We start from the raw sequence: 15,270 nt of genomic DNA, 5'->3' as shown, positions 1-15,270 counted from the left end.
GTCCGGAGCCTGTGCTCCACAACGGGAGAGGCCACAGCAGTGAGAGGCCCGCGTACCGAAGGAAAAAAAAAAAAAAAAAAAAAAAAAAGGTAGGGGCAGATCTGATGTCTGATGAGGGCTGTCTTCTCGCTGTGTCCTAATATGGCAGAAGGGGCAAGAGAGCTCTCTGGAATCTCTTTTAATCACTTTTTTTTTTTTTTTTTTTTTTTGCGGTACGCGGGCTTCTCACTGCTGTGGCCTCTCCCGTTGCGGAGCACAGGCTCTGGACGCGCAGGCTCAGCGGCCATGGCTCACGGGTCCAGCCGCCCCGCGGCATGTGGGATCCTCCCGGACCGGGCACGAACCCGCGTCCCCTGCATCAGCAGGCGGGCTCTCAACCCCTGCGCCACCAGGGAAGCCCTGGAATCTCTTATAAGGGCAGTAATCTTGTTCATGAGGGCTCCACCTTCATGACCTAATCTTCCGAAGACCCCACCTCCTTACGCCATCACATTGGAGGTTGGAATTTCAACATATCATTTTGGGGGACACAAACATTCAGTCCATAACATCTGGGTAGTCACAGTTCTCAATTTTTTATTGTAGGTCCTTAGAGTTGAAACGAATTAATACTTGATGAACAAATGGATGGGTAATAATTGCCACACCATCTAAAGCATATTAGGTTCACTAGGGAGTTTAAAAAAAAAAAAAGAAAGAAATGAAAAGATAAAACAAAGCCTGGGTTCCACCCTCCAGAAATCGTTTTAATTGGCCTGGAATGTGGCCTCAGCATTGGTATTTTTTAAAAGCTGATTCTAAATGTTCAGTTAGGACAGAGAACCACTGGTCTAAGGAAAGAAAGAAAATGTGCCTGGACTGAATGCTATGCTAGCTGCTCTTACATACATTTGCTTACATACTATCCTTTGACATAGACAATATCACCAATCATCCCCACTGTGCAGATAAGGGAAACTGCGTCAGGATTCATTCCCTATGCTCAGACCGGTGAAGGGTCCTGCCAGGATTCAAGCCCAGGTCCCTTTATATGAGAGAGAAAAATGTATTCATGCTTATTAGCCAAAGACTGGTCCACTGTAGGTACTTAACAGACGTTCTGAGATTTAGGACTCCAAGCCCCGTGCTCCTTCTGCTGTACCGATGTTGCCTTATTTAATTATTTTTTCCATCTAAAAGAACTCACAACAAATGGCTGTGATTACTACCACTTCCATCTATCTACCAGGCCCACAATGGGTCACTCAACCCTCTGGATTCTAAGTGACACTCCTTTCTGGATTCTCATCCTCCCATGACAACTTGCCTTGCCATGAAGATGCTCTTGGCTCCTGATGGCCCTTCCCTTCCCATGATGGCACCCCAGCCTCCTCTGAAACCTGCTTTGAGGTCAGCACAAATGTGGGACTCTGCCACCAAGCACCCTTCCTGAAGGCTCTTTACCCACTCCACTCCTTAACAACTCTCGCCCACCATTCCCCCACTGATCTCATAGCCTCTACTGTCTAGGGCTGGTGTCTCCTTCAACCTGAAGTCTTGGATTCTAACTTTTCTTTAAGGTTCTAGAAATCAGGGGATGTACCTTTTTGGCTTCAAACACGATACTTTCCCATAAGCCAACCTGTGGAATGAATTCAGCAATCTTCCTCGAATGTCGGGCGTGGAGAGCGCAGGGAGGAATCGGCCCCAGTGCTGCCCTGGGGAAGAGCCCAGGCTGGCAGAGGAGACCACAGCAAGAGACAGTGAGGGTGCAGTAACAAGAGAAATGTACCAATTACAGCACAGGGAATATCGCTAATATTTTATAGTAACTTTAAATGGTGTATAATCTATAAAAATTTTGAATTTCTGTGCTGTAAACCTGAAACTAATATTGTAAATCAACTCTAACCTCAACAATGAAAGAAACAAAGAAAAAAAGAAATGGACGGAAGGAAGGGGGGGAAGGGAGGGAGGAAGGAAGGAAGGGAGGGAGGAAGGAAGGAAAGAAGGAAGGAAGGGAGGGAGGGAGGGAGGAAGGGGGGGAAGGGAGGAAGGAAGGAGGGAAGGAAGATGTACCAAGAGATGTGGGAGTAGGTCTGGAATTAATTCTGGCATGTTTACTGTCCAGATGGGAAAACAGAGGTCCAAGAGGGGGACTTCCCGAAAGTCACCCAGCAGGGGTGGCAAGCGGGCCAGGGCAGTTCTCACCACACACCTGCCTTCAGAGGAGGCTGACTGCACTGAGACCCCCTTACTTCAGAGGATGGAGGCCATGCTGGGTGTGGAAGATGCTCGGCTGTCCCACCCAACTCTCTGTGGGGAGGGCCCTTTGTAATTCTTTCCCTGTCTAATGGGGCACTTTGATATTGCAGAAAGACATTAACCATCTGGAGTGTCTGAAGAGAAACAAGCCCATGATGAAGTTACAGAATCATCGGCAGAAGCCTGGAGCAGATGGGCTGTGAGACAGTGTTGGAGGGGGTGTCCAGCAGAGAGGGGGAGGGGGAGGGATCCGAGGAAGCGGGGGTGGCTGTGCTGAGACCTGCAGCTGAGGCGGATGCTTGGCCTGGGGCCTGAGTCTGACCAATTTTCTCTCCATGGGGTCCAGGCAGGAGCCGGACCTAGTTTCCAGTCTCTTTTCCTCTTTGATTTAAGGCCCAGGCTCTGTGAAGTGGCTCAGCTCCATGGAAAGAGCAGGCTTAGGCGACAGGGAGGCTGGGCTGTCTTTCCTGACAGTTCTATGGGCTGCAGACAGTTCTATGGGCTGTATCTCCTAAGCACATTAGTTCTGAAGAGGTCAAAGCAGAGGGGTAGGGAGGAACCACAGGGCATACCTGGGGGCCCTTGGATGGGCACCCAAACGCCTATTTTTCTGCTTGCAAAAGCAGCAGAGCACCTGCCTTCCTGCCCCTGAGCCCCTGCAGTGAGGCTCCTGATCATTCGTCCAGGGCAGCGCCAGGAGCTGCTGTCAGTCAGGGCGGAGGCTGGTTAGAAGGCAGGTCTCCTGACCCCAGACGAGGGTGCTCCCTGTGGTATTCTCCCCAGACCCAGGAGTCAGAGAACTCAGCCTTTCAAGCCCCTATTTCCTAGTCACAGTGCCACGGTGTCCACCATGGCAAATCCACAGGCTCTGTTTGAGAGCCACAATGACACAAGGGGGCAGGAACTGGCACCTCGCGGGGCTAAGAAGCTTCATGAATGTGGCAGGCGGGTTTGGCCACGGAGCTCCAGCCCCCCTGCGTACACAGCTGCCTCTTGGACACCTCCACCCGAATTTTCTATGGGTACCAGAAGCCTCACACAGAACCTCTCTTCCCCAGAACCTGCTGTTGATTCTTCTTAGCCACCCATCTGCCTGAGCCTGAGAGGCAGCCCTGACTCCACATCCTAACATTTTTCTCAACTGTCCCCTTGTACCTGTCCCTATGGCAACTCCTGGAGCTCAGGCGTCATCATCCTCACTTGGCTCCCTTCCGCCTTTCTGTCCACCTTCCATTTTAGTTTGCAGGCCAATCTTCCTGACATAGTACTGCCTGCTCTAACCACCCTGCTCATCCAATCTCACCTCTAATCCTGCCTCTCCCCACACTCTATGCTCCGGGACTCCTGACACCTCCGCATCCGCCCTCACCTGCCCTGCCTTTGCTCTCCTCGTACCACCCTTCTTCACGTTCTCCACCATCTCCGCAGTCAACCTGTAAGGCCCAGCCTATGAGTCACTGCCTCGATAAGGCAGTCCCCAGATCTCCACCTTCCCAGCTCTCCTCTTGGGGTTTCTGGTCCCTTGCACAGCCCACCATTCCATCATGTAATGATCTGCTTTGCATATGGCCCTCCTCCCTGGCTTTCTCAAGATGAAGATCACTGGATATCCGTATGCAAAAAAAGAACCTCAACTCATATCTTGTAACATATATGAAAATTAACTCAAAATGGATCACAGACCTAAATGTAAAATCTTTTTAAAACTATAAGACTTCTAGGAGAAAATCTTTGTGACTTTCTGTTAGGCAAAGATTTCTTGGATAGGACCTAAGAGGCAAAAACCATAGAAAATTTAGTAAACTAGACTTCATCCAAATGAAAAACTTCTCCTCTTCGAAAGACACCATTAAACAAATTGGAAATGAGGGCTTTCCTGGTGGCGCAGTGGTTGAGAATCCGCCTGCCAATTCAGGGGACACGGGTTCAAGCCCTGGTCCGGGAAGATCCCACATGCTGTGGAGCAGCTAAGCCCGTGCACCACAAATACTGAGCCTGTGCTCTAGAGCCCATGAGCCACAACTACTGAAGCCCTCATGTCACAACTACTGAGCCGGCGCTCTAGAGCCCGTGCTCCGCAACAAGAGAAGCCACCGCAATGAGACGCCCGTGCACCGCAACGAAGAGTAGCCCCCACTCGCCGCAACTAGAGAAAGCCCGCACGCAGCAAGGAAGACCCAACGCAGCCAAAAATAAATAAATTTTAAAAAATTATTAAAAAAAAATGAAAATGAGACACAAACTGCAAGAAAATATTTGCAAAACACCTATCTGATACATGATTGTTAACCAGAATATATAAAGAACTCTCAAAACTCAGTAAGAAAATAAACAACCCAACTAAAAAGTGGGCAAAAGATCTGAACAAGCACCTTCACTGAGAAGATATATAGATGACAAATAATCACATGAAAAGATGCTTGGTATCCTTAGTCATTAGGGACATGAAAATTAAAACCACAGTATACCTATTACAATGGCTCAAATGAAAAATGTGACAATACCAAATGCTGATAAGTACATAGAGCAATGGAAATTCTTATATATTGACAGTGAGAATGCAAAATGGTGCAACCACAGTAGAAAACAGTTTTTGGCATCCAGTTACCACATGACCCATCAATCCTACTCCTAGATATTTATCCCAGAGAAATGAAGACACATGTCCATGCAAAAACCCATGTGTGAATGATTATAGCAGCTTTATTTGGAATTGCCCAATCCCAGAAACTAAAATGTAAATGATAAACAAATTGTGGTACATCCATACAATGGAATATGACTCAGCAATATAAAGGAACTAGCTACTGACACACACCACAACACAGAAGAATCTCAAAAGCATTCTATTAAGTGAAAGCAGCCCGCCTCAAAAGGTTACATGGCATATGATTTTATTTATACAACATTCTGGAAAAGACAGAAATCAAATCAGTGACTGGAAAGGCTAGGGGTAAGACTGGCTACAAACAGGCATGAAGGAATATTTTGGAGTGATGGAAATATTCTATATCTTGATGTGCTGGTAGACAAATGACTATAAAAATTATAAAAATTCATATAACTGTATACCTAAAAAGGGTGACTTTTACTGCACATAAATTATGCCTTCATAAACTGGGAAAAAAAATCAAGACTGTGACTATGTCACAGACAATACAATACACTGGGTTATGACCAGTTTTACATATATAGTGTTGTGAAACTTGTTTCCTTTGTGTGTGTGTGTGTGTGTGTGTGTGTGTGTGTGTGTGTGTGTGGTGTGTGTGTGTGTGTGTGTGTGAGAGAGAGAGAGAGAGAGAGAGAGAGACATAGACAGAGAAAGGAAGAGGAACTGGATTGTGATATAGAGTGTACCTTCATACTGTGGGTTGTGATAAAAATTGTTTGTGAAAACCACTGCCAGTTTGTGATCTCTGTGAGAGCAGTGTCCCTGCATATTCACTGCCTAGCACACAGTAGGTGCTGGGGGGACTCTGGGGCAGGGGCTGAGAGAGGAAGGAATGAACATGCACTGAGCATTCCAATACATCCGAGGCCTTTACACCCATCGGTCCTTTTAATTCATATAGCAATCCTACAAAGCAGGCATCATTCTGTTTGGCAGACAGGAAACAGAGACTCAGAAAGACTGAGGACTTGCCCAGGACACACAGCCAGCCAGTGGAAAGCTCAGTCTCTTTCCACTGCACAGGTTGCTGAGAGTTGTAATAGCAACAAAAGGCTGTTTAATAGCTTCAGCAAGTGTGAGAATCCCTGAAGTAGCCTTTTAAAATACTGCTATGCAGCTTGCTTGACAAGATACTAGCTACCACCTGCTGAGTACAACACCTCCTGCTTTTATAATGCTTTGCCTAACACATGGTAGCATTTTATTTATTTTTAATAAAAATATATAGAAAAGTACAGAGGATGATACTCTTGTGCTGATTCTGTACATGCATTACCTCATTTGATGTCTTTACAAGCACCCTGTGAGATAGATGCTATTATCTCTATTTTACAGATAAGGAAACTGAGGCTCAGAAAGGTTAAGAGACTGCTCAAGGTTACAGAGCTAGTCACTGGAGGAGCTGCGATCTGAATCCAGGTCAGTGTGAGTCCAACACCTCTGATAGTTTCCCCTTCCCACCTTGAGGTCCCAGCGTGAGTGGGAGATGCATACTCCCTTATTCTCTGTCCAGATCAGATTGGGGTAGGTCTTTCGGCAGCTAGTTCATGGCTGGCCTGGGACTCTGCCCGCTCACATCTGAGGATATGGGGACAGGATCCTGGATGGCCTGGAGCCCCTCCATAGCTGACACACCACAAGTCCACTAGAGGTCTGTACCCTTCCATTTTAATACCAACTCATGATGCCTAATGACAAAGCAGCAAAACACAAAAAGCCAGGTTTTTAAAAGCCAGATTAGAAAAGATGAATGAGAATGCAAACTGAACCACGAAGTAGGAGATAAAAGAAACCCTACCACTGTGTCTGAACAAATAATTTTTCTTAAGCAGGAGACTTTCCAAGTCTGCCTCTCTACTTGAAAAGAACCAAGAAAAAGATCAGCTTATTTCCCTCTCTGAGAAAACCAGGAAATTATGCCATGCAGATCCTCAGACCATCTGACTGGGCAGGGAAGGCCAGGGGGCCTGGGAACTTGGGAGTTGGCTGGAAATTCTCTCCTCCTTGAAATGGGTCTGTGGCCAAAACGAGGGGTGGTGGATCTTAAGGCCCAGCCTGGTACCATGTGAAGGGCCAATCCCAGTCTGGGGCCTGAAAAATCACCCGGTTGCAACCTCTAATTGTAACAAAGGAAATATAATTCTTTGAGAGTAGGTGTCCCATAAGAAAGGGCAGTCAAGACATCGCTCTAGAGAGTCCTACTTTAAAACTATGTCTCCATTCCTGCAGGCCTCACAAGGGACACAGCTACTGCCTGGTGAGGACTTATTGGGTATCCTACCTGTGCTAGGTGCATTATACACATTAACTCATTTAATCCTCGTAACATTCCTTTGAGGAAAGTATTATCTTTACTTAACAAATGAGAACCTGAGGCTCTAAGAGGTAGGGAATTTGCCCAAAGAAAGCAGTGGCAGAGCCAGGATTCAAGCCCAGGCCTGTCTGACTGCCATGCTCTGAATGACTTCCTTGGGAATTCAGCAGCCAAACCCCTTGGAGACGTTCATCACTTGTCCCCTCCTACCTCTTATCAGGTGCTCTCAAACCTGCCCCTCAATTTGATTCTGACCTACATGAGACCAGTGCACAGAGAATCAACATTTCCTGAGCACTGAGGACACACCCCGAGCTATGTGAGGCATTTTCCTGTAGATTATCTTCATTACAACACCACACCGAGGCTGTGAGGAGGCTGTGAGGTAGGTACGATTATCATCCCAATTTTCTGGATTATAAAACTGAAGCACAGAATGGTGAAGACAGCTGCTTAAGATCACACAGCTAGAGGTAGCAGAGCTAGAATTCCAAGTGAGGTCTCTCTTCAAAGCCTGTGCCCCCTGCAAAAACAAAGCTATGGCATTTTATTAAGAAGCATAAACAGGATTTGAATAAAGAGAGACTTGTGATGATTCTGAGAGGGAATATCTTAAAGTTGTTCTTCTAAAATTAATTACAGTTGTTATGCTATCCTAGTCCAACTCCCAAAAGTATTTTTTCAAAAGATTAAAAAAAAAAGATTAAAATCTTATTTTGGAAAAACTGGTGAGTGATAACCTGAAAGAATATTTGAAAAAGCATAATATATCTTAGTTTAATGTAGGAAATCAGACTACAAGGCAATGAACTATGGTATTAAGACAATGAAAAGGGGAAGGAATTTTGTAATAAATGTGTTGAAAAGACTGATTAGCAATTAAAAAAATAAATATATATTGATCCTTACAACAACTCTGGGATGCAGGCAGGACAGATCACATTATCTTTACTTCACAAACCAAGGAAGATGAGTCCCTGGCCCAGGGCTTTGTGTCCATTCTTGACCTCTGAGTCACAGCCTCTGGGAGGTTCCAGGTTTGGACACTGCTCAGAGGACCAGTCCTTTGGAGGCAGCCTGGGGTCTTCTCTAACCCGGGTCCTGAGCAAGAGACTGAACCCAGACACAGAGGTCCTAGCCAACAGCCCATACACTCACAGAGCCTTAGCACAGGCAAGGGCTCTTTCTGTGCAATTCCCTACATTACTGCTCACTGAGCTTCCATAATGAAGCTATTTTACATGCAATCTACTCCTTTTACACAGTGAGGACCAATTGTTTTAACAATGAATCTACAAGGCATTGATAATTATCTATCTATCTATCCATCCATCCATCTATCATTTCTTAGCTCTGCTCAAGAGCCTAGCAATGATACCCGAGTAGCAATGAGCACACCTGACCCCAGATCTTGTTTTTTAAACGTTGTCTCCTACAAAAAGAAACCAGGGCTTCCTGGAGGAACTGATGATTCCAGTACTTCCAGTACTTTGACAGGAAAAGTTTAAGGTGAGCCTGGAACATCTCTTTCCATACAGCAAAGAAGAAATCAAAGATTACTGAGGTGAAGTCAAAAGAATGCAGATCTGCAGATCTTAAACGTTCTCATCACAAGAAAAAAAATGTTGTAACTATGTGTGGTGACCATTTTGCAATATATACACAAATCATGTTTACACCTAAAATGAATACAATGTTATATGTCAATTATATCTCCCCCCACCCAAAAAAAACCAAAACAAAAACCAAAACACAGGAGCAGACCTGAAGGGACTCTCATTGGCCAAATTTGGGATAATTTGAACGCCAAAAAGATTAATGATGATAATAGGTTATAACACATTGAGTTAAAAAAAATAATCATGAGTCTATGTTACTCCAAAAAGAAAAAAGAGAGGGACAGGAGAGGGAATGAGAAAGACAAACACACATACACACACACACACACACACACACACACACACACACACACATACACACACAGAAAAAGTTATTCTGTAACAAAGAATACCAGCTAATAAGTATACAAAGAATGACATAATTAGCAAATGACCATTTTGCAACCCTCAATGATGCTATTCAGGCAAGGATCATCAACAGATGTGAAAGGTTATCCTGGACACATAATTCCGACAGTTTCAAAGAATCACTCTACAGACTACTTGTTCGTTACAAGAGGGAAAAACTTACCCTTTTATAGAGAGATCAGGCTGTTACCTTATCCAATAATCAAACTTAGCATTCATGGATAGTAGGACTCTGGTATCATATGTCTCCTAATGTGATTCAGTAAGTACACAACATTGCCAGAAAATACAAAAACAAAAAACCGAACTGAATCCAATTATTTATAAAATAAGTTTAAACAGGTAGAGGGGCTCTATCTAGATTAAATGAGTTGCTTAAAGAGATATAATTAAATGCAATGAATGAATCTTGACTGTATCTGATTAAAAAAATATATGAGATTTTTTTTGGCAGTTGGAGAAATTTGAATCTCAACTGTTTATTAGACAATATTGAGTTCTTGCTGATTTTCTTAGGTATGATAAAGGTGTTATGGTTATGTTGCAAAATGTTATAATTAGGAGATACATGCTGAAGAATTTAGGGGCCAAGTGTGGAGATGCCTATAACTTTTCAATAGCTTAGCAAAAAATGTGCGTGTGTAAAAGCAAAATTGGCAATGTGAATTGGTGCATCTAGGTGAAAGGCTATTCTTTAAACTTTTCTGTAGGCTTGAAAATGCTAAAAATATTTTTATTTTGAAGGAAGGGGCAAGAAAAGAACACTTGCCTCCTGGGACTGTAGATGTAAAGTTGCAGTCAGTGTGCCTGGCCCCAATAAATAGCCAGATTCCATAAATATTAGATGTTATTACTACTACTAAGAAGCATTAACATCTCATGATCTTCTCCTGACATCTCAGCGCTCTGGAGGAAGCCAACCAGGGCTTAGCTAAAATAGCCCGCAGTCGGTGGAGGGGTTAGAATTTAAATCCAAGTGGTCTTTCTACATAGACTAAACCCCCCACAGAAACCACAACACTAGGCCTGCCTGTCTCCATGCTGAGATCCAGGCTGGGAGAAGATGGCTGTTCAGGGCTTGTTTCCCCTGCTTTCTCCTGAACCCAGAGTCTCCGCTACTACAGCAGAAAAGAAACTCCTGTCATGGCTTACCAAGAATGTTAACAAAGAGGGGCCACTTCTGGGCCTCAAAGATGTGGATGGGTAGAAAGAACTGTAGGGGCTTTGTGGGGAGAGGAAAGTGCATGGGCTTTGGCATCACCTAGGCCTGTGTTTGAATCAGGCTCTGCCCCTTTATTAGCTGTGTGGCCCTAGACCAATTCTGAGGCATATGATGGTGATCATAACAACAACAATAGCAGTAATAAAAACGGCTGATATTTACCGAGCAGTTACTATTGTGCTATGCACTTTATGCATGTTAATCTCATAGATTAAGTACTTATTATTATCCCTACTTTACAGACCACGCCAGGCCCTCTCCTATCTCTGCAGTTTGGCATCTGCTATCCCTCTGCCTGCATTGCAAAGAAAATGCCAGTCATCTGCCAGGCCCCTCAGCTGCAATTCATTCCTCCCTTCTTTGCATCTCCAGAGCATTTTATTCTCACTCCTTACCAAGGCCCACTTTCCTTAAGTAAACGGGTGCCTGGCCACCCTGTTAGGACAGGGATCTCCCCTCTCTGTACCCCAAGAAGTAGGCAGACAGGGGAAGGGGGACAACTCCTCCCATTTAGTCAGATCCATTTTCCTAGTCCCAGACTCTCATCTACCAATAGGGAGGTTTACCAACCTCTCCTGAATTTTTAAAACTTTTTATTTTGAAATAGTCTCTTGCATTTTTAATTTGGAATCTGAGGCACAGGGCAAGGCCCAGGTAATTACGTGGAAGTAAATGTAAGAACTCCCACTGTGTAGGGGATGGATAGAACATAGTTGGGTAAATTTCGAGGATGACAACCCTCAAAGTGAGTAATGTGTCTCCCAATAAACTGGAGCAGTCTTCCCCACCTTACACAGCCCACCAGATAAAGACTCTGGCTCACAGCCCTGGGGACTATCTGGGGGCACCACTCTTCCTGGCCTTCCCCAACACCCAAGAGCTGTATCTTTAGCCCTGTTTTGCCCAGTTCATATCTCTAAGACGCTCACAGGCTCCCTCCATTATGCCCACACCACAGAGAGAAAAGGTGCTTCCCAGACTCAGGTGACACACATGGACCCCTAAAGGAGTTGGCCAACTGGGAAAAGTGGGCTGGAGAAGGGAAGCCACCTGACCTGGTTTGCACAGCAAAGTATTCTTTCATCTGGTGCAGACTTCCAATAACTATCACCATCCCCCACCCTCTTCCAGAATCTTCCTTCATCCTCTTGGCTCACCCTTAGGCTTCATCTTGTGGTCTTCCTCAGGCCCAAGCATCTCATTTTGACCACTCTTCCTTATGGTCTTCCTGCTCTTCACATCAAGGATAATTTATAAACAAATGGCTTTCAAATCCATTGCCTCATTTCATCCTAACAATAAGCATAGGAGGGTTGCCTTAGGTCGGCACTGAGAAGGGTTGAGGAAGATGGTCCTGTCACACAACCTGTTAAGGGCAGGGCATGGACACTTTCGTCTGTTCCCTGCCATTCACTACAGATTAAACCTCTGCCTCCGTGCAGTGCAGGGAAAAAAAGCAGGCTCTTTGGAGTAAGGAATCCTGGGTGGCTTTAGGCAAGTCACTTTACTTCTCTGAGCCTCAGGTTCCTCAACTCTAAAGAGATATGGTGCCGTCTTCACAGGGTGTGAACTGAATGAGCCCATATATGTGACGCAGAGTTCATGGGATGGGCTCTTTACTTCTAGTCACAAGGAAAGAAAGGTGTTCTGTGCATCCACAGGCATTTACCCATTCGGGCAAACTCTTACCCAAACTATATCAGCGCTGCTGACACTGGGCTTTCCAGGGCCGAGAGGGATCCTTTTCATCTTTGCGTCTCCACCCCTCCCTCCCCAATGCTTTTCGGCCCCTTCCACCCAATCCATCCCAGGCTTGCCTCATTGGCTTTCTCAGCATCCACTCTGCAGCCCCTTCTCCGATCTCACGCGTGTTCTCCTTATCTAGAGACCCCGCCCCTCCATGCCCCACCCACCAGACTCCTCCCACAGTCTCGGCCCTTATTATCCGGGCTTTTCTTACTATCACCAGCCATCCAGGCTCCTTCCACCCGCTCCGCCCCTTCTTCTCCATAAACGTCCCCTCCCCCCAAGCCACGGGCGTTGCTATCCCCATTGCACAGATGAGAATGGCAAGGCTAGGGTAGGCTAGATGACCTCTCGTGGTAGGACAGGTGCCCAGGTGGGCCGTTCCCTCACCAGCAGTCCCTGCGCCCCGTGCCCCCGGCCGCGCCGCACCCACCTCCTGCCCTCGCTCGGCAACCTCGCCTCCGCGGGCGGCCAGCGCAGCTTTGCGAGGGGGGCGGAGGGCCGGAGCCCAGCCTAGGGGCGTGGCGGCCCAGGACCCGCGCGCTGCGCTCGGGAACTTGTAGTCCTCCATGGGCTCTTTGCAGCTCGGCGCGTCGACTTCGAACTCCATCTCCCAGGAGGCATTGCAGGTAGCCGTCCAGCTCCCACCCCGCCCCCGCCAGCGTTCAGGCCGGCTGGCCTTAAAGGGGACGCGACCCGAGTGGCTGCTCGCGGGGTGGCCCCCGCTCCGGCTCCGCCCCGTTTCCCGCACCTCGCCCCTCCCCCCCCACTTCGTCCCGCAGCCCCGTGGCCGCGCCGCTGAGTTGGGCTCCCCTGTTCCAGACTTGTGCAGAGTGGGTGGAGAGGTTGGGCTTTTCAGTGGAAGCAGCATCCCTGCTGTCTGGGACCTGGCGGAGGGCGTCTCCACTCTGGGGGAAGCAAAGGACCCGCCCTGACCTAGCCTGGCCCAGCCTGGTCCTGCCCGGCCTGAGCGCCCCGCCCAGGAGCTGACTCTGAGGCAGGGGCCACTGGGGTTCCAGAGGTAAGGGGGCTGGGGCGTGTGTGTGTAGCTTGGGGGGAGGGAGTGTCAGCACCCAGATGGTTCGAGAGCCCGGACGCGCGCGTAGGGCTTTTAGAGTCCGGGGCTGGGAGGCGGGAGGTCTAGGTGCATACTGGGCCTGGCTGTGTGACCTTGGGCGAGTAGCTGCCCCTCTCTGGGCCGCAATCTCCTTCATCAATTGTGTATATAGAGATACCGCCCCTGCCCCCGCCCCCCTCAGGGCTGAGGGCACCGGCGCCCAGTGTCATGAAGCTCGCCAGCCTTTCGTGGGGTCCGCAGCCCCAGTCTGGGCTGGGAGCGGGTGCACTGGTATAACTGGAGGGAGGGGTGGGGTCGAGCTGGGGTGCAAACTGGGGGGCCAAGAGGCCGCCTCCGCTTGGAATGGGCTTCTGCTATTCTCAGTATCCTCGGCCAGGGCGTACTCCCCCTACAAGAACCCTTGCGAACAAGAGACCTCGATGTGTCAGCCTGGTGCCCGCCCTTCCAGAAAGCCTGGGATGGGGGTGGGGACGCGGGCATCAGAGGTATGTGAGGGGTAGCCCCCATTGGGGATGGGTTCATGAGAAGCGAATATATGCTCCCACCTTCTCTTCTCCTCCTCAGTTCCCCTTCGGTAAAAGGGCAGTTGGGTTTTACTAGTAACCTTCCCACACCCCACCTTTTTTTTTTTTTTTTTTTTTTTCTTTCCTGGTGACAGTTTGGCCCAAAGGAGTGCCTCCCAGTAGTATGGTGAGGGGATCCTTCCCGGGGCTGCGTTAGGTAGAAGTTCAGTTAAAAAATACAGAGAGAAATGCTGCTGACTAGAGACCTGGGGGACGAGGGATGGAGGGACTTCTGGGTGTCAGGAGGCACAGCCTGGTGCTCCCCCCACCCCCTGCCCATCCCAGGCAGCCAGGCAGCTCCAGCACCCAGGGGAGTCAAGGGAGGGAGACTGGGTGTGAGGGTCAGAGAGGAAAGGAAATGGGCTCCTCATTGCTGGGGCTTGGAGGGGCTGCTGTGCTCTGGGGTGTGGAGAGGTTGAGTGAGCCCTTGAAGCCCCCTCCCCTGTCCCATGAAATTCTGTGAACTTTTGACCTGAGGGTTAACCAGGAACAGGTTTGTTTGTTGTTTTCTTTTTCTTCAGCTTTGGTTGTTTGAGTCATTTCTAGAATAGCCCATCCAGTGACCTCTGTAGGGGCTTTCTTGGCTGATGTTTAAGATTCTCAGCGTGATGGATATGCAAGACCAGATCTGGGCAGATGAGGGGGCAGTGACCGGACCAAGGGTTAGGCCAGTCCCTGGAAGGTGCTTTTCTGATCATATCCTTGGTTTTATCTTATCTTGCTGTCACATGTCTCTCGGTCACTTGGCATTCCTTCACCTCTGTGCCTGGTCCTGTGCTGGGCACTGGGCACAGATGGGGGACCGGACCTACTTCCTACCAAAGGAGATCCCGGCCTGGTGGGGGAGATGGGCATAGAATCAATCCAGTTACACTGCCCAGGGATGAGAGAAGCGAAGAGGGCCTTTGGAAGCCAAAGCCCAAAGATTGAGTTGCAGGGGGATTTGGGAAGGCTTCCCAGAGGAGGGGGCATGTCACCTGGGCATTGAAGGATGAGTCAGAATTTGCCAGGAGAGAAGAGGAAGAAGTCCTTTCTCAGCAGAGAAAACTTCACCAAAGTGTTGAGCAGGAAAAAGCCCACTGCTCAAATTCCTGCAGATTCACCACTAAATGGAGTTTGTCAAGTTCATCTCCCACCCTGCCCCTTTATTAGCTTAGTGTCACAGAAAGGACTTGAATGTCAGGCTCTGGAGTTTGGACCTTATCCTGAAGGGGCTGGGGGGCCTTGAGGGTTCTGAGCAGGGGCATGGCAGGATGGAGTTTATTGTCTAATGAGGTAATCTGATGATATTTGCAGGGTGTGTCGGAAAGACCAGGGAGGGATGGGGAAGTCTGAGCTGGGGCCCAGGGAGGGCGTGAGGCAGGACATTGGAGCTGTTCACACACACACACACACACACACACAC

General features: G+C 48.0%; 2 protein-coding genes across 4 annotated transcripts in view; one reads left to right on the top strand and one right to left on the bottom strand.

The window, feature by feature from the left end:
- Positions 1–12,745, bottom strand: part of KCTD21 (potassium channel tetramerization domain containing 21) — a 16,033-nt gene extending 3,288 nt beyond the window's left edge. The window contains exon 1 of one of the 3 annotated variants that reach the window (XM_007122211.4): positions 12,658–12,745. The gene's annotated coding sequence lies outside the window, so the exon portion shown is untranslated. Of the gene's footprint in view, positions 1–1,582; positions 1,632–12,167; positions 12,194–12,657 lie in introns of those variants that run through there. The other 2 variants (XM_028501596.2, XM_028501595.1) reach the window with 2 other exon arrangements.
- A 279-nt stretch (positions 12,746–13,024) lies between these two features.
- USP35 (ubiquitin specific peptidase 35) overlaps positions 13,025–15,270 on the top strand; it is an 80,031-nt gene continuing 77,785 nt past the window's right edge. The window contains exon 1 of the mRNA XM_024131756.3: positions 13,025–13,245. The gene's annotated coding sequence lies outside the window, so the exon portion shown is untranslated. The remainder of the gene's footprint in view (positions 13,246–15,270) is intronic.

Source organism: Physeter macrocephalus, chromosome 16 (assembly GCF_002837175.3).
Source record: "Physeter macrocephalus isolate SW-GA chromosome 16, ASM283717v5, whole genome shotgun sequence".
Classification (NCBI taxonomy): domain Eukaryota; kingdom Metazoa; phylum Chordata; class Mammalia; order Artiodactyla; family Physeteridae; genus Physeter; species Physeter macrocephalus.
This window is presented reverse-complemented; position numbering and strand designations above follow the sequence as displayed.